This window comes from Rhipicephalus microplus, chromosome 6 (genome assembly GCF_043290135.1).
Source record: "Rhipicephalus microplus isolate Deutch F79 chromosome 6, USDA_Rmic, whole genome shotgun sequence".
Taxonomy (NCBI): domain Eukaryota; kingdom Metazoa; phylum Arthropoda; class Arachnida; order Ixodida; family Ixodidae; genus Rhipicephalus; species Rhipicephalus microplus.
Window position 1 is genome coordinate 138657694 of NC_134705.1, and position 23815 is coordinate 138681508.

Here is a 23815-nt window from a genome sequence, read left to right on the forward strand (position 1 = left end):
TCTGCTCTTGTCTTGTTAGGCAATCACTTCCACACTCAATGCTCTTGAAGAAAAACCAAGGTTTGCTCGACACAACTGTATACGGTCGACACGGGAATGTTGAAGCGATTGTCCAAGGAGTACATACTTCACTATCCATGCATCCCAACCACCAAGCACGTATTTTCAGCACTAGTCTTGTCGTGTCATAAAAAATCAAGGTACTGACTCATGACTTCACGTAATACCTTGGGATTATGTTGCATTAACAACTGCTTTGATATCCTCAAGCTCTTCATTTGTAAGCTGGCAAACGTAAGCTGGCATTTATTTATCCCATTTTTTCCAGAACTGACAGAGTCATATACACAAACTTGTGCAAAGAAATAGAACTGAATGCAGGAACCCACACGCAGAAACGTAATTGTTTACTGGCAAGTGCAACCCTTTGCGTAATGACATTATAGGACACATACTTTTGAGCATGGAATTGCAATAAATACGAGAAAGCAAACAGGGCACAGAGCTTTGAATTCACAATGTGCTTTGGCATAGTACTTCTAAAGCTCCATAGACCCTTTTCGAAAAAGGGCGCACCTAGCACCGCGGACACGAACGACAGTCTGCCGCCATTGTGAGGGCACGCAGCAGACGACGCAGGCTGTGTCCCAGCGACGCTGATGTGCGTTTCTTGCAGTGCACACAGACACCTCTTGCGTTCCTGCAGGACGCGGGCCGCGTCGGGAGGGCACGCCTATGAGAGTCTCTTTCAGGCCGGATCCATGCATTGCCAGTCATAACAAGCCAAACTGCTCGTCCAACCCGTTGAAGTGTACAAAATATTGCTCATTGTGCAGCGGAAGCAGCTCGGAAAGCTTATCAAAGGGTACTAGGAGCTTGTTCAAGCTAGGAAGCGGTGCGATAACAGCGGATGATACAGAGAACTAGCCGCCTACATAAACATCATAGCACTCAAGCATTTGACGGCTTGCTTTCCATGCCCTCATGATGGCGCTAGCTATCCCACGCTTCTTTGCGAAGCAAAACTGACGAAAAGCTCGCCGTCAGGTGGTGTATTTATGAAAAGGTTCTATAGCATGTATGCGAACAGCATTATGGGAGTGCATTCACTATGGAACTGTCTAGAAAAGTTTTTGTTAACAAATGTATTTATGAGCAGAGTGGAATGGAAGTACATAAATCTAAAAATGATTTTGTTCATAATGATAGTATCTACATGGATCATTGTATCAAAAGCAATGTGCGCACATGTTTCGTGCTGGGCATTACAATTCGCTTCACTATTTCAAGCCATTCTCGAGCAGAACATTCTTCCATAAAGTGCTCTTCAATTCTAATATCAAGACATCCCAGGCAGCATGCCTTTTTAAAAGCTTATTTTGTATATTTCCTTTTAATAGTGCAGGATCTTGAAGATGTCACACTAAGCACTTTCAAGTAAACTAGTGACATCAGTAGAAGCATCAGTAGAAGGAATGGAATATTTGCATAATTTTCATTTGTCCCCCAATACATAGCCTGCATGTGATATCTGCCTTGCAAATTACCTTTCAGTGCACTGAGCTTGCCACTGTGCAGCAAAGGCTTTGGGTCACGATGGGAACATTTTCCTTGTTTTTCTAACGACGCAGCTAGGTAGGACAACGTGGTTTCCGGACCGAAGGCAGCCAATAGCTGATAAACACTTATGTGTAATAATTCATCTCTTACGCATTCAATTTGACGACGCCATGAAAGCGCAGGTGGTAGTGCTGGAGCTTTCTATATTCGACCTCCAAAATGAAGTTGGGCAGTACATCACAAACTAGGGGTTTTCCGTCACGCATGCCTGATTCTGTTGTATTTTGGCTGTGATGGCAGGTGTTTCGGTTCAGCAGGTACAAGTGTCCATTACAGTGCAGTGATAACAGCAGCACCTAAAACGAATAAAGGTGAAGTGTAATTCGCAGAGGTGGCATCTAATGCTGAAAATATTGCCTCCTTGCCACCTGCTCATGCTCAGTCCCATACCTCATGGCAGCGTCCTCCTGTGCCGACTCTCAAAAAGCACCAGAGGAGACTCTACATACAATTTTGGTCTAGAGTCGCACAGCAGCTCTTGCACTTCACAACTTTGCTGATGATCAATCCTGTCATTCATCTTTGCTCAAATCAAGGAAGACATTTCCCTTTCATTCTTGTCTTTTCCTCGATTATTATGACATCGCTATGGCTCAGGGTCGACATCAGCAATAAATCTTTTTTTTTCTTGGTCACTTGTGCTTAGCTGTTTCCACATGTTGTCAAAGATGTCATAAAAATTCTTTGGCAACACAGCAAAGCCCTCACATTCATTAGTGCTGTCAGGGTCTTCATTCCTTGCAGCAAACCTTCAATATGCTGTAAACACTGCTGCATTGGGTAGCATATCCCACAAAGGTTCAAGCGCATCAGGGAACTTTTCCCATGGAGCTTGGGCTACACTGCGCTTACTTTTGATTCCTTTTGATACCTTTCCATGTTGTTGCTATACGATCTGCAGGTCCTTGATCCTCGCAGGCTCCACCTACATATTTTACAAGATATTCTTCATCAGTGACACTGCAGCCTACACTTGGCAAGTGAAATACCAGCAGAGAAGCATTAACAAAAACAAGTATGCCTACAAAAACAGCATCTATCATGAACACTGGGAGGAACTTTCAGGATATATCTGGGAATTATGAAATATAACTGTGACATAAATGCACAACTTATGTACATCTTGTGCAGGCACAAAAATGGTCTTAGATTTGAGAATGTTTTTTCGTCAAATGCACGGGTGATTTCTCTAAATATAGTGATTCTAAAATCTATAGACCCGGTGAAGAAGACATGCTGTCTTCTATATAAGTGAGTAGCTCATATTCTGCAAGTTACGAACAAAATGGAAATAGTAAAATTTGCCTTCTGAGAAACGCTTGCTGTGTTATGATACCATGTCGTTTCAAGGCGGAAAAAAATTATTTCATTGGTACATGCAAGGTAGATTGCTCGCTGTAGGCAAGCCCTGACAAGAATGCTACATAAAAAGAACATGCTTACATTCCACATTGTTCGGTCTTTTTACAAATTCATGCAGTGCACAATTGTTTGAGAAATCAAGCCAATAGTTACTCATTTCGAAACAGCAATTACCAGCAGATAAGACAAGGCTAGGTAGTTGATTGGTCCAGTGAAGCTTATTCATTCTTTTTCAAAGAAACAGTTTTTACAAATTCTTGGTGTGCACAATTGTTTGAGAAATCAAGCCAATAGTTACTCATTTTGAAACAGCAATTACCAGCAGACAAGACAAGGCTAGGTAGTTGATTGGTCCGGTGAAGTTTATTCATTCTTTTCCAAAGAAACAGTTATAAACACAAAGCATGTCCTGAGCACCGTGTCTGCCACAACATGCCTAATGCATGCACAAAAAGTATAGATTGGAAAACCAGAGATGAGAGACTGTTTGCCACTGACAAGGTTAACTATTCACAGCGTAAGCAATAGGCTTATTCTACCTGAAGTCACACTAAATGAATCAAAGGCATATGCATTGGCCCATTAATACACCTCGGTGTGCTCAAAATACAAAGCTTCAAGTTAACAAATTGAACCTAAATAGAGCACCATTTTGGGAACGTTGGTAATCCATCCCCTGGGTATGACTGACAACAAAAAGTACGAACGATGCAGAAGGCGACGCACCCAGTGTAAACTTTACGTTAAACTTTTATGAGTCTACAGATGCCGCGGTCATTACAGAATGAAGGCTTTCTTTTTTCAACTTGCAGTTTTCACAATGCTGCATCTGCCTTCTTAAATGAAGGTGGGGAGCACGACTGCATTCGGCTTCACGATTAACAGGCGCAAGTGTTGTGTTCGCTTAAATCGATCTTGTAGATAAAGCAATCAACGCTAATTCTTACATGCTTTCAATGGATACACCCATATTGTGATGAAAGGTTTGTCTGGTTCATTATATTTTTAGCATTATTTGTGGCATTCGGTTCAACACTTGTCAGTTTTTACGACTCTGTTCGTATTTCTGTTCTTTTGTTCACACTTCTGGCGGTTGCTGTTTGATTATGGTGCCCGTGTAAGATAACACGTGATGTTATAATTTTCGGAGTGCTGTGTTTGCGGTGTGTTTCTGCTTTGCTGCCAGGGTGGCGCGACCTAGTCAGGCTTTTACTTAGCCTTTAGTCGCGTCCCCCAAGGCAATCTTGTTCAAATTTGCCTTGAATAAAAGCAAACCAAACCAAACCAAGTTTTATGCCGAAGCAGGTGACAAGGCCTCACCTTGATTACTGTTGTCACTGCCATATTTCAACCTAGTTACGAAATACTGCTAAGGCTCTGGCATGGGCGTAGCTGGCGGGAGAAGGGGGCGTTCAAACCACCCGAAAGGTTTCAGTTTTACATGTGTATATACAAACACATACGTATTTAAACCTTTATTTGCAACATGCCGATCACTCCACAATTTACAGCAGTAGGTGTTCGTGGTGGGGGGGCAGGCCCACTCTCGCCCACGTAACGTGGGATAGCCAAAACAGGTCACCCGAAATTAACTCACTGCAAATAGTTGGCAAAATTTCCGAAGACAGCAGTGGGAGACTTTGCTCACCAATAAAAATCGGGGGCGCAACTAGCGCTCCTGGAACCAGTGCGGCGCGCAACTCAAACCAGTGGATCCCTAGAATAGGGGCCCCAACCATTGGCTCCCTGGACACTTTCTTTCTGCGTAAAGTTTGGATATATATGTGTGTCGTATGAAGGCAGCAGTGACTGATGGTAGAGGCTGATGAAAAGGAAGTGACAGTGGAATAAACAAGAGGTATGAGCCAGGCCACGTATCAGTCATCATAGCGTCACACGAGTCGACAGGATGGAGACCTGCCTGCCCCTTCATCAGTCGCTCAGCATCAACGCAGTTCTCCACAAGACACCCTGACCATACATGGACTACCGTACAAGCGCCTAGCACTACGCATCGACCAGCATCATGTCAGAACCATCGGCTGACCTTGACATCCCCCAGTACACCAGATCAACGAAGGACGGACCCGTCAAAGACTGGTTAAACTTCTTCGAGCTCCACGCCGCCGCTGCATCCTGGTCGGATGGGAGATGGTCATAAATTTCACCGACTACGTAACTGGTGAGGCATTCAAATTTTACCTCACCGACATATTCGAGATTTACGAATCATGGCAAAAAATCAAAGTAAATGATCACCTGGTTTCATAAATATGATGAACACTCAATTACAACTCACCATCTGAAGGCAATCGAGCTCAGTTCTGGTTTTCCGTCGCTTGGTTCTTCAGTTGCTCACAACACCCGCTCACGTGCTTGCTGTGGTTGGTGTAGAGCTGAGGAACTCTCAAGATATTCAGCCAAGCCCAGGGCCTACTATCTATATTCATCCATCAGAACTACTGATCCAAAGTTGAGCAAACAGAGAGACATTCCCAAGCAAAATCTGACCAAACCAAGCCTTCCGTGGTATCGCCCTCGAGTTCCTAGCCACCTGAAAGTCCAACCAACACAGGAGGCTCGGATGGATCAACTCTCAAGCACTGCCCTGTTCCAGAAGGGTTCATTTAGAATGGCACTGCAAGAGCCTCTGCAGATCTTTCTGTCAATTCTGGTTCGCTACCTACATTGCTTCACACGAATCGCGACACCCTTACGAGTAACAACTATTTGCTGGTCACATCAGAGAAGAGATGATTGCCCGTTTTAAATACAAGGACTTCCTCATTACCAACCGTCTGGAGACAATCACACTCGGCCGTCACAGTTCACAATCTTTACTCAAGGCACATTGCTTTCCACCAGGTTTCTCTTCCCGAAAGTCAACATTTCCAAAGTCCTCGCTTCAGCATAACACGAGATGTTGCTCACCCACCTGATGCCCTTCATTCTTCGTCTCGCATACGTGGTGCACCACGTAGCTTTTATCGCTCATCATAAGCGCTCCTATCGCTCATCATTTGCCTCATAAGGACGCCGCGATCATGGTAGATGACCTGATCCCTCACGAAAATACCGTCAAGCCATGCTCCGTCCAGACAGGTTGATTCATCGCCGTTCGGTACACGCACACTAGACAGTCGAAGCAAAGCAGAAGGCTCAGACGCATCGAACATAGCACGCTACGAAGTGCATGAGGTGCAAGGGCTCTTTGTAGTGAGCAGTGTAGAAGAAGCTTCTGAAGAGCTTTCTGTCAACTCTGAAGCGTTATCTTCATTGCCCGAGCTGCATGACAACAGCCCACAGACTACCAGCTGCTGACTGGACACCATATCAAGTTGTCAAGAAAACCGGCCTGATGTTCAAGAATGGCTTCCACCGCAACACGTTCCACAGCAACATCATCAACGCCAGCAAAAGCAAGTCCAAGAGTATAATGAAGATTCGATTACAACCAGCCATATTGATGCATTCCAATTCAGTAATCACAGTCGTAGGCAGCCTTTACGCATTCGAGCACAGAGCAGAAGTTTACATTTCTTGTCAGGTGAAGTCAACCATCTGCTCATGAAAAGGCATCCCGGCCGTTTGTCTACGAGGCCCAATCTTTCACCTTGTTTCCCATCTGCACAAATATCGTCAACGCTAACATCTTCCACAAAGCACACGAATCTAGACATTATTCAAGCACCCACTGTACTTGACATTTCGTCTTGCTTGCGTAAGCCACCACCTTGTTTTGTGTCAAGTAGCTAGCTGTTTTGGTGACCCTCACTCTCATCGCACCCCTCAAGATATTAAATACGCAACAGACCACCTGAAACATCGGCCAAACATCTTGTCAAGCCACTGCCATTCCGAAAGCGGTTGTACTTTAGAAACACTTAGCTCCCTTCTCCCGCAAAGAAATAAACATACGGAATCGGAACCAAGTCAAGCCATGTTTGCAGCGATGTCATCCTTAGTTACTGGACCAACCGAAAGTCGAAACAGTTTGAAGTCACCATTTAATGCAAGTCTCACCGATAAAAACGAAAAGGTATTTACTGCTTTCCTAGACACAAATCAAGCTTGCGTCCCTCTCGAAAAATAACGCTGGGACTACCAAAAGCGTCTGCTCATTCAACGATGATCACCACCCGTGATTTTTACAGAAAAGACAACAAACGGAAAGCAAACTCACGACTTGAACAACATCAAAAATTAAGGTCTTTGATCCAAGGAGCATTTCAAGAAGTAGGATGTTTCCGGATGAAGGAACTTTGCCACAGACGCTCCCTGTGCCTGTGGTTACATAGACAACACCATAAAAAACGCCAAGAATGACGCGGAAGCACTTCTTGCACACCACCAGCACTCAGGCATCACATACATGCAAATACAAACGCATGCATGAAGACACATACTGTATGGATGGACCCCTCCCCCCCAAAAACTTTTCGCAACGGCTTTGGAATCTGGTCACTGCTGTATACGAACTTATCTCAGTTTTCATAATTGTGGTTGTACAAAATACCCCTAGTGTTGCCTGGTGAACGTTTGTGAATAACTGTTTCAAATTAAATCTTGTGGAATTATAAGATGGCTTTGAAAGCGGTTCTTTTACTATTAGATAAATATTCGATTCGTAGTCATCACTATTCATTCGATTCAAAAATTCATTATTCCCACACCCCCACAATTTAGAGCTAAGTAACACACATGCTTTCATTTCTGTCATCTTTGTTTTGTGTCTTATCGGCTTAATTTCAACTCAAATGCATAGATCACAGCCAACATTATTGTCTTCAGAGACCAGGTTTAATGCTATATGATGTGGTTGTCTCAAGCAATTATGCATACCAGCCATTATTTTAATGTAATGACTCGGCTGTACCCCCAGTCATGTACATGGTTGTGTATTGATGTAATATGGATGGCACAAGTACGTACCCTGAATAGAACAAAAGTAAGAGATGAACGGTGCTGCCACCACGAAAGCAAGTTCTTTGTTGGTGAGAGCCAGTGCTAGCAAACTATTACACGTATCATCCAGTTGCACTGGCTGTCATGGAAAAAGAACTTGTTTTTTTTGGCAATGACATCTCCCAACTCTTACATGTTGTTATATTCAATGTACACATGTGTGCCATTTATATTGCATCAATATATAAACAGATTCAGTGGCACAATGAATTTAGTTGAAAGTGTCTTTGTCTCTGTTGCCCACCCTTTTGTTCTGCAGTCACCCCGCAGGGGCGCCTGATAAAGCAGGCGTTTGGTGTGTAGCGACACCACGGACCCGAGCTAACGGGGGAGTTTCTACTCTCTCCCACGCCTACCGTGCGTGGCTTTGCCGTGTCCGGGGAAAAGGGAATCCTGGGGGTTGGACCTTTAAGGCCCCCCGGCAGAGGCAACACACCCCTTTGGCCCAGGCTTCACGTAGACGGCAGTCGCCTTTTCTTATCCCTCTCTCCCTACATCTTCGTCTTTATCTCTTACTATTTATCTGTCCTGTCTTCTACTCTCTTCCGTTTACTTCCAAACTTCCTGGTGGCTAGGGTTAACCCTGTGCAAATAGCCTACCTTGGTCTAGGCGCATTGGGTTATAGTGGCGTTGTACGGCTGGCGTCTGCAGGTTTCAGCATCCGTAAACTTGCAGCGTCCCCTCGTTGGGCTCCGTGGTGGGTGGTCGCCAACGCTACTGAACAACATACAATTAGCATGCACAAAGCATTTCCTTTACTTAGTGATCGTGCCTCCTCAAAGCGGGTACGCACCGAAGATATCAATTTTTTCCTCCGGCCAAGACAAACCTTTCCTCATTTCCACGTTATACACTGCAAAAAAACTAACAAGCAAGCCAGAGCAGTATCCCCCTTCGTAGTGGCTAGGTTTTTAACCGAAACTCTCGGTGCCGGGTACAAGGTTACCAAAATGGCCAGTGGAGATCTACTCCTTGAAATATGTGACAAAGACCAATTCGATAAACTGAACACCCTCACAACGTGTTTGGAGACACACCCATCAGTATTACGCCACACAGGTTTATGAACTCATCTCGCGGGGTCGTTTCGGACGCAGATTTGCTTGACCTGACCGAAGCTGAACTTCTTGAAGGATGGAAGAGCGAGAATGTGACAAACGTACAGCGTATTAAGATAAGAAGAGATCAAAAGGAAATACCAACAAAACACTTAGTACTGACCTTTGCTTCGAGCGATTTGCCGGAAACAATTCAGACTGGGTACACAAAGACATCTGTGAGGCCATATATTCCCAACCCCCGCCGTTGCTTCCATTGTCAGAGATATGGCCACGGCTCGCAAAGCTGTCGTGGCCAGAAAACATGTGCTATGTGTGGAGTCGTGGGCCATGCGTCCGACAACTGCGAAGCACCTGCACACTGTGTAAACTGTGGCGGTAATCATGCCGCGTACTCACGTTCTTATTCTTTCTGGAAAAAAGAAAAAGACATCATCACTTTAAAGATAAAAGAAAACATTACATTTAAAGAAGCAAGAAAAAGAGTCTCGCCATTTTATGGCCCGACATATGCTGATGCGGCGCGCCAGGGGGCAGTGTCGCACCAGCCCTCGCCACTCCTTTGGCCTGCGCAGAGCGAGCCATTGGCTGTGGCGCCTGCCCCCAAGGCGGCAGTAGTTGAGTCTACTCCGCCTACTATTGAACAGAGACCAGGGACTCCAGGGTCCTCGGGTCTCAAGGCCTCACCTCGCCAGGCGAGGCCCAAGCTTCGAAAAACCAGCTCGCATGAGCGGGCATCCAGTGCCTCCGAGGAGGCAATGGATACGGCGGCACCTCTGGTGCCAAAAGAGCGGCGCGGCTCTCTGGAGCGCGCCAAGAAAACCAAAAAGCTAATAACAGGGCCTGATAATAGCCCTGTTACTTGAGCTCGACCTTTCAGCTTAAACAAGTCACTCCCTTAACGTACACACAGCACTACTTTACTTCCAATATGGAAACACAAATATACATTGGAACGTCAGAGGCCTGCTTAAAAACCTCGACGACGTCCAAGAGCTTTTATACAAACACTCACCTCAAGTGCTGTGTGTACAGGAAACACATCTGAAATCCTCCAATACAAATTTTTTATGTGCTTACGCCATATACCGAAAGGACCGAGATGATGCTGTGGCGTCATCCGGTGGCGTAGCCATTATTATTAACCAAGGAGTAGCGTGTACACATTTACCACTCCAGACATCCCTTGAGGCGGTGGCTGTTCGAGCGGTACTTTTAAACAAACTCGTCACCATCTGCTCTTTGTATGTACCTCCCCACCAACGTCTTGAAAGACGTGAATTTCAGTCCCTAATAGACGAACTACCTGAACCTTATTTGCTTCTTGGGGACCTAAATGCACATAGTGGACTGTGGGGCGATTCTCGCTGTGATGCACGAGGTCGTCTCATTGAACAATTTCTCTTCTCTTCCGGCGCCTGTTTGTTGAATAGGAAAGAGCCAACCTACTATAACGTTGCCAACAAAACTTACTCGTCTATAGACCTCAGCATCGTATCACCTTCACTTCTACCCCTATTGAAATCGAAAATCATAAACAATCCATATGGAAGTGACCATTTTCCTGTAGTGTTGAGTTCACAAACAACATATGAATGTCCTCTACATGTTCCCAAATGGCTGATAAACAAAGCAGACTGGGAACAGTTCCACAACACTACACGTTTGAGTTGGACAGACATATGTAGGTTAAACATGATGAAGCTGTGAAGTACTTGACAGCTTTTCTAACTGACGCATCAGCCAGGTGCATACCGCAAACATCTGGAATGCCCGGCAAACGACACGTCCCATGGTGGAACACGGAGTGTCGTAATGCGCGAAAGGAACAGAACAGGGCATGGAAATTGCTGCGCAACTCGCCAACAGCGGAAAATCTTGACACGTTCAAGAAAATAAAGTCTCAAGGAAGGAGAACGCGTCGGCAGGCCAGAAGAGAAAGCTGGCAAAAGTTTTTGACAGGGATCAATTCATACACACAGGAGGCAAAAGTCTGGAACATGGTCGGTAGGATAGCAGGAAAACAAGTACACACACTTCCACTCGTAAACACTCAAGGTGATACCTTGGAAGATCAGGCAAACTTCCTCGGGGCACACTTTGAACGGGTATCCAGCTCGTCCCACTATACTGACACTTTCCAAAAATACAGAAGAAGAATAGAAAAGCAGAAACTCGAACACAAATCCACTAGATACGAGGCATATAACCAAGCTTTCAGTCTAGCGGAGCTCCGAACATCTCTAAACTCCTGCAGCACTTCTGCCCCAGGTTCTGACCGTGTGGTGTATGAAATGCTAAAAAACCTACCAGCCGAAACACGAAAAACCCTACTTTGTTTGTACAATGCTATCTGGTTTTCTGGCACTATCCCTACCTCCTGGAAGAGGCTATTATTATTCCCATTTTGAAAGAGGGCAAGGACCCTTCTTTAGCTTCAAGTTATAGGCCTATTGCACTTACAAGCTGCTTGTGCAAAGTATTCGAAAAAATGATAAACTGCAGACTTGTACATTTCCTTGAAACAAACAATTTGCTCGACCCATTTCAGTGCGGGTTTCGAGAAAGTAGATCCACCACAAACCACCTTGTTCGTATCGAGGCACAGATCAGGGACGCCTTCGTCCATAAACAATATTTTCTCTCTGTATTCCTCGATATCGAAAAGGCTTATGATACTACATGGCGTTTCGGAATTCTAAGAGACCTGTCCCACCTTGGCGTGCGCGGAAGAATGTTCCACATAATCGAAAGTTACCTGTCAAACCGGACATTCCGTGTCCGAGTGGGCACGGCCCTTTCCCAAACATTCGTCCAGGAAACAGGCGTGCCACAAGGTGGTGTACTTAGCTGCACACTTTTTCTCATCAAGATGAATTCCTTGCACTTGTCCATCCCCCGCAGTATGTTTTATTGTACATATGTCGACGACGTCCAGCTTGGCTTTAGATCTTGCAACCTGGTAGTGTGTGAGCGACAGGTTCAGTTAGGTTTAAACAAGGTCTCCAAATGGGCAGAGGAAAACGGATTCCGACTGAACCCACTAAAGAGCACGTGTGTCTTGTTCTCCCGAAAGAGAGGCATGCACTCAGAACCTGACATTGAATTGAACGGTCAACGTCTGTCTGTCAATGTGGAGCATAAATTCTTAGAATTAATCTTGGACAACAAGTTGACCTTCGTACCGCACATCAAGTATCTAAAAACAAAATGTTTAAAAGCCATGAATGTTTTAAAAGTGTTGTCACGTACTACGTGGGGTAGTGACAGGCAATGTCTCATGAATCTGTATCGAAGCCTCATTCGCACCCGCTTAGATTATGGGGCCGTTGTTTATTAGTCTGCAACACAAAGTGCTTTGAAGATGCTGGAACACGTGCACCATTTGGGCATCCGCCTTTCTACGGGTGCTTTTCGCACCAGCCCCGTAGAAAGCCTTTATGTTGAGTCGAATGAGTGGTCGCTTCATCTGCAGAGAACTTACATGTCCTTTGTTTATTTCCTTAAGGTGAAAGCAGATAAGAAGCACCCCTCATACTCCACTATTATTGATTTGTCGAGCTCCATTCTGTTTCAAAACAGGCCTTCGATGAGGCAGCCCTTCTCAGTTCGCCTGAAAAGTCTAGCTGAGGAAACGGGAGTCTCACTTGAACATAGTTTAATGGCTCCTGTAGCATATCTGCCACCGTGGCAGTGGCAGACTATAGACTGTGATGTGTCCTTTCTTGAAGTTACAAAACATGCGCCTATTGCCCATATCCGAACATACTTCCTGGAACTTCAACACAAATACACACGTCCTGAGTTCTTTACAGATGCCTCCAAGACTAACTCCTCTGTGTCCTACGCTGCTGTCGGCCCATCCTTTTCGGATGCTGGCCCTCTACATCCAGGCACAAGTATCTTCACAGCGGAAGCCTACGCGATACTTGTGGCAGCTAAACACATTAAACAATTACAAATACAAAAAGCAGTAATTTATACAGACTCCCTCAGTGTGGTAATGGCTCTGCACAGTCTTAAAAAACAAAAAAAACCTGTCCTTGTCTCACTTTACTCCTTATTTTGCACACTCTACACACTCAACCAACATGCTGTGGTGTGCTGGGTGCCAGGGCACCGTGAGATCCAAGGCAACGTGAGGGCGGATCAGCTCGCTGCATCCGTCCACAAAAGCACTGCCCCTACACCCATATCAATCCCGGCCGTTGATCTTAAGCCGTCTCTCAAACGAAACCTCAGAGTATACTGACAGAGCAAGTGGGATACACACACACAAAACAAACTACACGTTATTAAGCCACACCTTGGTCATTGGCTGCCTGTATCGAAATCGCGTCATACAGAGGTAATACTAATGAGACTCAGGATAGGACACACATACACGACACACACACACCTTTTGTCCGGTGGCGATCCACCATTGTGTGACAGATGTGGTGAAGTATTGATAGTCCTTCACATTTTAATTGAGTGCAAACAATTGGACACTGTAAGGAAACAACACTTTCCATTACCCTACCGACAACATATACCTTTGCACCCTGCAATGTTCGTCGGTAGGGAACCGCTTTTTAGTCGCAAATCATTATTAGCGTTTTTAAAGGAAATTCAAAATTTTCATATCATATATTCGGGCATACCGTAGCACGACCTCTCTAGAGAGGTTTTTGCTGTGGTGGCTATACAGGAAAGCACTTGCCTCACGGCCCTTGCGCGCAAGGGTACTAACGTGTGAGGTACTTGTGCTAATGGCATACATGTCCACCATCGTTTTTCATTATCACCAACTTTTGACACCTATTCACACCACACACACCTTTCACGGCATGGTCATGATTTTATTACTTGTATGTTTTTACCCGCTTTACTGCGAGGAATTTTATGGCCCTTATACAGCCGCTAATCACAATCATTGTCCACATTCTTGTTTCATGAACTGGCGCTCTTTGGCCATCAATTGGCCCTTGCGCCAAAAAACACCATATATCATCATCATGTTCTGCAGTCATATTGAAGAAATTGATTTTAACTTTACTTGAATGAGAAATTGAGTTTCACTTTACTTGAATGAGAAATTGAGTTTAACTTTACTTGAATGTTGTGAATTATGTAATGAACGGTGTAACATACACGTGGGACTTCATCCTGTGCTTTCACTTTTGACATTTCTATTGTCACTGATGCGAGTTGCCTGAGCAATAATTTTTTAGTCCGTGTGCACGAACTGCAGTTTCTCGAATCAACTAATTCACGAAATTTCGCGCTCATGCTCTCTCAAACTTTGTTCCATTCACAAAAATGGGGCGTTGTGGACCTCCCAAACCAAGATGACACCAACAGCTGCAGTTTGAACAGCAATGCGGCCACATGTGTACGCATCTCTCCTAGTCTCCAAGAAAACATAAATAATGCGATGCAAGTCTTCCCAAAACCATTAGACTTTCAACAATGCTGCCAAGACGCTTCAAAGAAAAAACAGCAAGGGCCAAACCGTCATTAAGGTGCTGAAGCTGAGATCATTGATATGGTGTCAGTTTCATAGCAGGGCTTCCATGAAACGCTGTGCATTTTTTTTTTCAGAACAAAAACAAAAAAACGTAGCTTTGCATAACCAACCTGCATGCAATGGAGAGAGCGCACACCTATTTGCGTACAGCAATGTGAACATCGCCAGTTTGTGTTTCACTGTGTATACATTCTGTGAAACATATGAAGTTTCAAGAAACATGATACAGTTGTTAGCGATCACGTAACAAAAACATCATAAATCTAAAATGGCCGAGTGATGCTGTGACGACTATGAACAATTTAGAAAGCGCGAGTTGCTTTAGAGCGGCTATGAGGCGCACGCTGTACGCTTACATTGCCAAGACTGCTTTGTACGCCTGCATGCTTCACAAGGTGGTAAGAAAATACACTTATGCCTGAACGCAAGTAACAAAAATAATGGACATGAAGGCTACGGTAACTTACCCAGCAATGCAAGTGCAGTGTGCCGTGCTCATGCTGCCGTCATGTAGAAGGAGCACCCAGGCCTCGTAGGGCTTGGCCCGTAGTTCTCTGCGACAGCGTTAAATTTGCATTTAGGAAGCAGCAGTCCATGTTGCTAGCCATGTCGGAGATCATTTTCTTCCGTAACAAGACCATAAGCCTTTAGAGATCTGCAAGATTTCATAGCCTCGGCACTTTACGGCCCACTGTGTTAAAGAGATATATACATATATAAACGTTGCCAAAACTGAACGTTGGGTCGTCGCTTCGGATCATTTTTCTGCGCCGAAATAGTGTAGGGTTTAGGTACTGTTTACCGTCGACACGTAGCTTCTCAACGTATTGCTGGCAAACATTTTCAGGGAGAGACTGTACATACTCGGAAAGCTCCATTGCGTTTCCCTACAGATGCCTTGCCTAAATGGCAGCTTTTTGCCAACCAGCATATGAAGCAGGCTCGGCGCGATGCCGATGCGCTTCGTCACACTGTTTACAAACAGGGAGAGGTCTATTGTTTGTCAGCATGGTTAAAACCTTACATTCTCATGTTCTTTCTTCACTAGGCTGCATGGCCCTTCCTATTGGTGATCCGCAGCAGCCTTTCTCGCTGGCATCTGGAATGGTCCTGCCTTGCCGTTAATGAGCATATTTCAGCTGCTTGGGTTCATGTCGCACAAGAGACGTCTTGTAAAATTTCACTGCACCATGGCCCAGATCTTTCATTGTTGTTACATGACACAAGTTTTTGTTCAGGCATTATGTCTTATTATGATATTGAGACAAAACGGTTGTTCCAGACGAGCTTTTCTAATTAATACCCCTGTTACACGGCCACCACCGAACTCTGTTAAACTCCGTCAACCTAAATCTCCCCTAGGGAGTTCGACGGAGGTGGAGTTGTGGGAGTGTCACACGGCAATAACAACGTTATAATAGTTGATGCAACGGGGCTCAGCCAGCACTGTTTGATTTTCGCAGAAGTATCCTAATTTCATCCCAGTTGCTATTTTTGTGAATTATCGTTATGCCGTTTTTACAAAAACACAATATTCAGTAGGTCTGAAGTGAACAAAACATTAAAATTATTTCAAATGAAAACGTAATCGCTAAATGTATTATGTTGGCAGCGACGCTGGCCACCTTGTGCCCAACGCAGTGTTTCTTTACAATTGCGCCGTGCTCGACGACTATAGTTGTTATTTAGAGAGTTGCATCACCTTTCAAGTTCTTACTTGCCTGAGCAATGGCGTGGAACAGATAGTGACATCTATCCAACTCCTTCCATTTTTAGTCTGAAAAGTTGGCAGTGCCTGGGGATTGTTGATCACATTGAGGTTGTGGCAGTTTACGAATTCTACTAACTCTAAACCTCTCTTGTCCATTATATCTCTTCTCCATAAGGTGTTTTTAGAATTGAAATCACCTGCTAAGAGTACATTTTCTCCCGGCTGGAATTGGCTTAGGCATTGTTCGATTTCCAGTAATAGAGATAGTGTATCTGTCTGGTGGGAAGTAACAGTTTATCGTTATTAATTCTACGTTATTCTAAGTCAACTTAACGATTATCATTGTTTTTGTTATTCTTATGGGAAATATTTCGATATTTTTCTTATGTATTATTGTTGCGGTTTTCGGAATTTCGCTGCCCTGTATAATTCGAGTTTTTAATGGGAACTTATTACTTTGTTTTTTAAAAAGTATGGTTCTTGTAAAAAAAAGAGATGTCTTGTTTATGATCTAAATGAGTGTTGTTAATGTTCTTTGTAACTTGGAATGAGCGTCCTAGGTTTATTTGAAATATGCTCAGTGATTGCATTCCGTTCATGTTATTTATTTTCTCCCTTTCCCTTGCCTTTTTTCCTTTCTCTTGATTTTCGGCTAATGGACTCTTCTTCTCTATTGTTTTTCCTTAGTTTGTTTTGCAGTTAGGCCTTTATAGATGGGCTAGTTATTCTCTGGTCCTTCTTGCCTGTGCCTCTTTAAACACTGGGCAAAGAGAGAGAGAGAGAAAACTTTATTTGCGCATAACGCGGAGCATTCCAAATGGTCGGGCCCCTATTCCAGGGCTCCGCTGGCCCTAGCCATCATCTACCCGTTGGACCAGCCAGCGCTGATCAACAATGGCTGAGCTGGACAGCAGCGCCTCCCATTGTTCCTCTGTGTTGTTCATGTTGTGGTGTTCTTCATTGTGATGCGTACACTCCCACGTGATGTGAAACAGAGTTGGTGTGGCCCCACACCACGGACATATATCTTTGTATGCTGTGGGGTAGAATACATGCAGCCTGTGTAAGTTCGTGTGTGTGTTTGTTTGGATTCTGCGTAATGCCACCGATTCCATTGCTGTAAGTTTCTTATGCGGTGCTGGATACACTTTTCTAATGTCCCTGTAATACTGAAGAATTGCACCAAAGTTAGGGTCTAGGGGCGTTGGATCCTCTATTGCTGTGTGCAAGGAAGCTCGGTAATCTGTGAAGCCTCGAGCCACCTCATCCGCAAACTGGTTCCCGGTGACGCCCTGGCGCCCTGGCGCCCAGATAATGGTTTGGGTGTATTCAATTGGGAAGTCCTTGTGAGCTTTGGTTAGAATTTGGAAGGCCTTCATACATATTCTACCTTTTTCGTAATTTCTACATGCAGCCTTCGAGTCTGTGATTATTGTCATTGGAGCTTTTCGCACCCTGCCCTCCTTGATTGCCAGCGCGATCGCTATCTCCTCCGCTTCTGTGATAGAGGCTTGGGCTATGGAGGCACAACTTGTGACATTTCCTTTTCGGTCTGTGACCACGGCCACCATGTTCTTTGCATTTGCCTGATATGGTGCAGCGTCAGTAAATCTCGCCGTATTCAGATATTTTGTCTGTTTATCTATGTAAACGGCTCTTGCTTTACGTCTTCCAGCATGTAAAACTGGGTCCATGTTCTTCAGTAGGGGGCATATTTTGTACCAGGCTCTGACTGAGCACGACAATTCCTTAGCTCTTCCATGTGCCTGTACTGTCTGTAGCAGGCGGTTAATCTGGGTGGTTACTTGTGCCTCAGCCAACTCATCAAATGTATTGTGAAGTTCGAGCGCTAATAGCTTCGCAGTTGAAGTGCTTTGTGGTAGTCGCAGAGCCGCTTTATACGCCATCCTTATTATTTTGTCTGCTTTTTCTTTCTCCTCTCTATTCATGTTGTGGTAGGGTAGCGAGTATGTTAGTCTGCTGATGACTAAGCTCTTTACCAAACGAAGCACGTCTTGTTCTTTCAGTCCAGCACGATTGTTCGTTATTCGTACTATCATACGAACAATTTGTTGAGCTGTTCGTTTAAGCATATTCAGTGTGTGGAGACATCGCTGATTGGACTGTAACTACATCCCTAAGATCCGAACAGTTGTTTTCTCTGGTATAATATTGCCGTCTAACACTGGGCAGTCCAGGCTCAAGAACGAGTGGTCTCTTCTGGCAAGGGGGAGTTCGCGTTCACAGGCACAGCAGTTCTGTGTGTTCCCCACTGCCTGAGATGATGTGCCCCTCCGCAGTCAGTGCATCTTGACTGCCCCTTGCAGAACTTCTCTACGTGACCGACTTGAGCGCAGTTTTTGCAGAATGGAATGAAGGTGTTGTCAAAGAAGCGACAGCGGGTACACTTGATATTGAGATGTGACCGCCCCATCAATGCTTCGCTGGCTCGCCCGGTGATGTCGAAGCACTTGGTCATTCCCCCCTTCCCTTCCATGTCTTGGTGAAAACAAAATCATCTGGAGTGCATCGCAGGTCGTTTCGGGTCATCAAACACACCTTGATTTCCTCGTCTTATAAGTCTTCACTAATTGCGACTACTTTTATTTGTGGTAGCCGTTTTCTTCTCTGCGTCACCTCAATAGCCTTTCTCGTGGCTTCATTGCTTTCCAGTTCCTTCTGGAGCGAGGCAGTTGCCTGTTTTGAGGTGAACGAAATCACCACCCCACCCCGAACTGGTCGCATTTCAACATCTTTCAGTTCGAGGAAGCAAGGGTCAATGTTATGTGCTACCAGTTTTGATAGCTCGTCCGTTCCGTGTATGGTCGATCTCACCACTATGGCCTCTCTTTGTTTGGGTGAGCCCAATTTCCCACTAAGCTCCCCCTGGGCGGAGCTGCGTACCACATCTGCCATACTTTTGGCAGGACCCTGCCCCATCCCCATTGCTTCTCGGACTGCTAGTAACTCTCCCTGAAGGCTTGCAACCTCGTGTGTAGCCTCCAAAATTAGAGATTTCATTTTTGAGATCTCATCAATTATGCGCTCCAGCTGTGCTGCTACTATCTCGTTTTCAGCCGTCTCAGCTGCCAAAAGTTTTCTGTTCGCTTTCATCAATTTTGCTAGGGGCATTGCCTTGCCTATCCCTCTGTCTCGCGGAGTTCCAGTATCAGATTAAATCAATGTCGGAAACTCCTGCTCATGTGATTTCTCCTCTTGCTCAGCTGCGTGGGATAGGGTGGCCGGGGCCTTTCTAGTGCTGTTGTTATCTTCCTCTGCACTGGAATCTTTGTTTGCCTGGGAGTCCTGCGAGGCAATGTGTTTGCCTGCTTTTCGTGCCCGGCGTTCCTGCCTCAGTGACCCTTCGTAGCAGAGTTTATCCCAGGATTCACCCGACTTGTCCTCGGATGACTCCGTTTTCGTTTGTGACTCCGTTTCCGTTTGTACAGCAGGGCGCTTTGGTGCTGCCACCCGGTCACCCTTTAGGAAGTTCTGGAGTTTGTCCTGTTCCCTTGCCGCTCTGCACCTTCATAGTCTTTCTATCTCTTGAATTCTTCCCCGTTCTGTGCTGGCGGGTTTACAAGCGAGCGGTGGGTGGAAAGAGCAGCGGAGCACAACTCGATAAGACACGGGCCACTATGTGCACGAAATTTATTGTGTTTTCTTTCATCGGGAGCACACTTCAAGTTTCCCTTGAATTAGGTCGTGTCCTATTACCCATTCCTGCAGCCGTCGAAGCAGCTGACGATGACGCAGCACTGCCAGTCATTCCTTTCACGGGAAAGTGCAAACACGGCGACAACAACCGCACGCACAGACAAAGTATATATATTTTTTAATGGTGGTGCCTGGCACCACTCGCGAGGCACGGTATGGAGGGCATCGATTTGGAGAGTAGCTGAACGCCGGCGAGCATGTATGCATGTAAACAAAAACGTTGTGAATGAGTACTGCAACAAAATAATGTTTAATACTGCAAAAACGTAATATTGTACTCACTGTGGCAATTTGGTGCTCGAAATTTTTTCGTACCTGCAGATACTGGGGCCGAGAGTACCTCGTTCTACTGCAAAGGGAGATCATCGAACGCCATTTGCAAAAGGCTCCGTCTACCTACGTTTGCTTAAGGGTGGCTTTGTGACACGGACCTCGTCGCCCTTGTCGTAAGGACGAGGGAGTTAAAGGGTGTTCGCGGGGGCCCGTGTGACAGCAAAGGGGTAGGACGTTATGTAGTACACTTACATAAACAACCAGACACATGCAGATATTTCAGCATAAAACATATTGCTAAAGAGCTGCTCAGCCCCCATTTTACTAGCTACTCCACAGTGACATGCAATTCATACTTTGGAATCCTTTCCAAGAAGTTTACCACTTTATCAATGTGCTTGTAGAAGAAGAGACAGTGAAACAAGAGTGACCGCTTTGCTTGATTTCAGGAGATGATGCACACCGGGTTCCCATGGTCTGGTACCGCTCGCACTTCTGGTCAGCGCGAAAAGTCATCTGGTTCTCTCGCCATCATACTCGGGAAGTTGGTGGTGGGCCATGGCTGCCGTCGTCACTGCGGCAGGTTCTTGAAATGCCGTACCGTGGTTTTTCTCGCCGTGTTCTTTTTCGTCGTGGGTTTCAATTCCATCCTTGTCGCCACTGTTGCATAGCCGGGCGACGAAGATGGGATTGAGGAAGGAAAAATCCTTCCTACGTGACATAGGCATAGGTCATGGAGGAAGGAAAAATTCTTCCTACATGACATAGGTGCTCCTTGGCGCAAAACTGGTAGGTGTTCTGTGCCTTGCGTTAGTCGTGTTGTTGCTTCGATGGCGTTGGCGCCATGTGCTGCAACGTCATGCGGCGCGGTTCTGCGAAACCCGATGCACTGGCTGACAAGTTTTTGAACGTTGACAGCAACTTCTACGTAGAATGCAAATCTGGCCCTTCACGTTGCGGCCGCGCGGAGAGTGACAGCGCGGCAATATGGTCCAGGATGGCAACAGCATGCCTACCAGCTACGATCAGCTGAAACTCCAACTCTGGTGGATCCCACCGGATGGCAGAGAAGGTCTCAACGAGTTTCTGGATGCCTATCGGACATTCTCCAGCGAGCAGACTCCGCTGGTGGATGCCGATGCAACATTTTCCTTCAGCGAGTTGTACCGTAAAGCAGTCAAGTACCTCCACAAGGAGGCGATTTATCACATAGACTGCACTACAGAGTTGACCGGTGTTGTCTGGTTTGGCCCGGCGACAAAATATCTTCAGCTTGGTCATGCGTGGTGTAGTGCCAGTCGCGACAAGGCCTGTGGAAAGGCTCTTTTTCAGTGGTTGGTTCCCAATCCCCTGGAGGCTTTTCAGCACACGTATGACCTGGACGTGAGCTTGTCGTCGTTTCGTTTGGCACACTGGCACAGTTGGGCGTGTTTGTGCAGCACAAGCGGTTCTCCTCATCCATCGACGACGACCACTGGAACTCAACACGACGTTCCATCACGACGACCGCGTGCTGCATGTCGATCTGCACCTCAACCACCGCGAAGGCTGCGCAGGGCAGATCGCCGAGTACCGGTTCATCCTCCCATACCTAAACATCACAAAGGGCACGCTGCGTTTTCACGAGGTAGTGTCGTCTGCTCGATGAGGAATAGTCGAAAGCCCCCTGCTGTTTTCAGTGTTCCCGGCCTGCAACATGAACGACAACCATTGGGCTATGCCCGCGTGGGTTGAGATCCCATCCTCGTCGCCACTGTTGCATAGCCGGCGCACACACAGCGCGTGAACGACAGGCGAGACCAGCGCTGGGGACTGAAAACGTTTATTCATCGTGAACACTGTACTTAAAGCATAGGAAGGGAGAGGGAGTTGGGAAGGAAGGTTGGCGTGCAGTTGTGGCACGACGCTGAGACGTGTTCTATCTCTCGGTCTAGTCCCGGCCACCAGAATGCCGATCTGGCGACAGCCTTCATTGCCGATGACCCTTGATGCGTCTCATGCAGCATATATAGCACCCGTTCTCGTGCTATTGCGGAAACAACAACTCGATGACCCCAGTATAACAACCCATGAGCTTCGGATAGCTCTAACCGGCGGTCCGAGAATGGCACAAACTCTCTGTCCTTTACATGTTTCGGCCAGCCTTGCTTGGTGTACTCCACGACCCTCGCTAGTAAGAGGCCCCGCGCAGTTGGAGCTTGGAGTTCTTTGACAGACATAGTACCATCATCGAAACTCGCTAGAGCGGAAACATACTCTGAGGGTTCGCTTTTTGACGGTGGAACTAGAGTCTGCAGCAGCGGTAGCCGGCTGACGGTGTCAGCGTTTAGTAGCAGCTTACCGGGCGAATACTGAAGCTTGTAGCGAAATCCACCAAGGCAGAGAACCCAGCGCTGTATTCGTGCTGCGGCCAACGCTGGCGTCGGCTTCTCCGTTTTCAGCAGGCCCAGTAGCGGCTGGTGATCTGTGACCAAGGTAAAATCTCTGTTGAGGAGATAGTCGCGAAATTTCGACACCCCAAAAACAAGGGCCAAGGCCTCACGTTCTAGCTGGGAGTAATTCCGCCCAGCAGTGGTCAGCGTACTAGTGAAGAATTCGCCACTTTTGTGAAGAACAATAACATCACACCTCTGTACGGCTGCGTATCACCCCCAGTCTAACGGGCTCGCTGAACGAGCTGTTCGGACGATCAAGGAAGGTTTAAAGAAGATAAGCGAAGGCACATTAGAAGAGAAATTGGTGAAAATTCTTTTCAACTACAGGGTCACGCTGCTTCCCTGTTGTTCCGCAACCAACACATCATCGAGATAAGCTTTGCACGCCTGGTAGGCCCTGCAGGACTGTTTCGATTTTTCGCTGGAAGATGGCTGGGACAGACGCTATGCCAAAAGGCAGCCTCTTGAAGCAAAATAGCTCTCGATGTGTGTTAATTACGCATAGCTTCTGCGATTCTTCGTCAAGCGGTACTTGATTATACGCGTCACGTAAGTCGAGAGTGCTTAATTACTCTCCGCCGTCTAGGCATGCAAACATATCGTCAATCACCGGCAATGGGTACTGCTCCAGTTCGCATACAGGATTTAACGGGATCTTGAAATCGACGCAAATTCGAACTGTTTCATCTTTTTTTAAGACAGGCACAATGGGCGTAGCCCACTCCGCATGCGCTACCGGTGATAACACCCCAATTGACCATTTTGCAGAAAAGCTTCTGCGCATGCACGGTAACGGCGCAGCTGGCGCCCTCTATGGGCGCTTTGGTTTTGGTTGGAAAACACGAGCCGGGCCGGCCGTCACTCGTGCATCTCTGTGCCGTCACTGAACTAAGTCGCCTCGCTTTAGCAGCGTACAGAAATGCCAGCGCACTGTGTGGCCTACGGCTGCACGAATTATTTTACTCAGAAAGGAAGCACGCATTTTTACAGGTTCCCGTCCGCGAGGCTACGTGCCGAAAAGAGAGATGCTTGGGTAGCTGCTGTGACGAGACAGAATGCCGACGGTTCGCCGTGGGCGCCCAACAAACATTCTCGGATCTGCAGCGTGCATTTCATAACAGGTACGGTAATCTTAAGTGCTTATAACTTGGTTTGTGCAATCAG

General features: G+C 46.2%; 1 pseudogene; it reads left to right on the forward strand.

The window, feature by feature from the left end:
* LOC119186801 (uncharacterized) overlaps positions 1-23815 on the forward strand; it is an 81629-nt pseudogene that overhangs the window by 53061 nt on the left and 4753 nt on the right.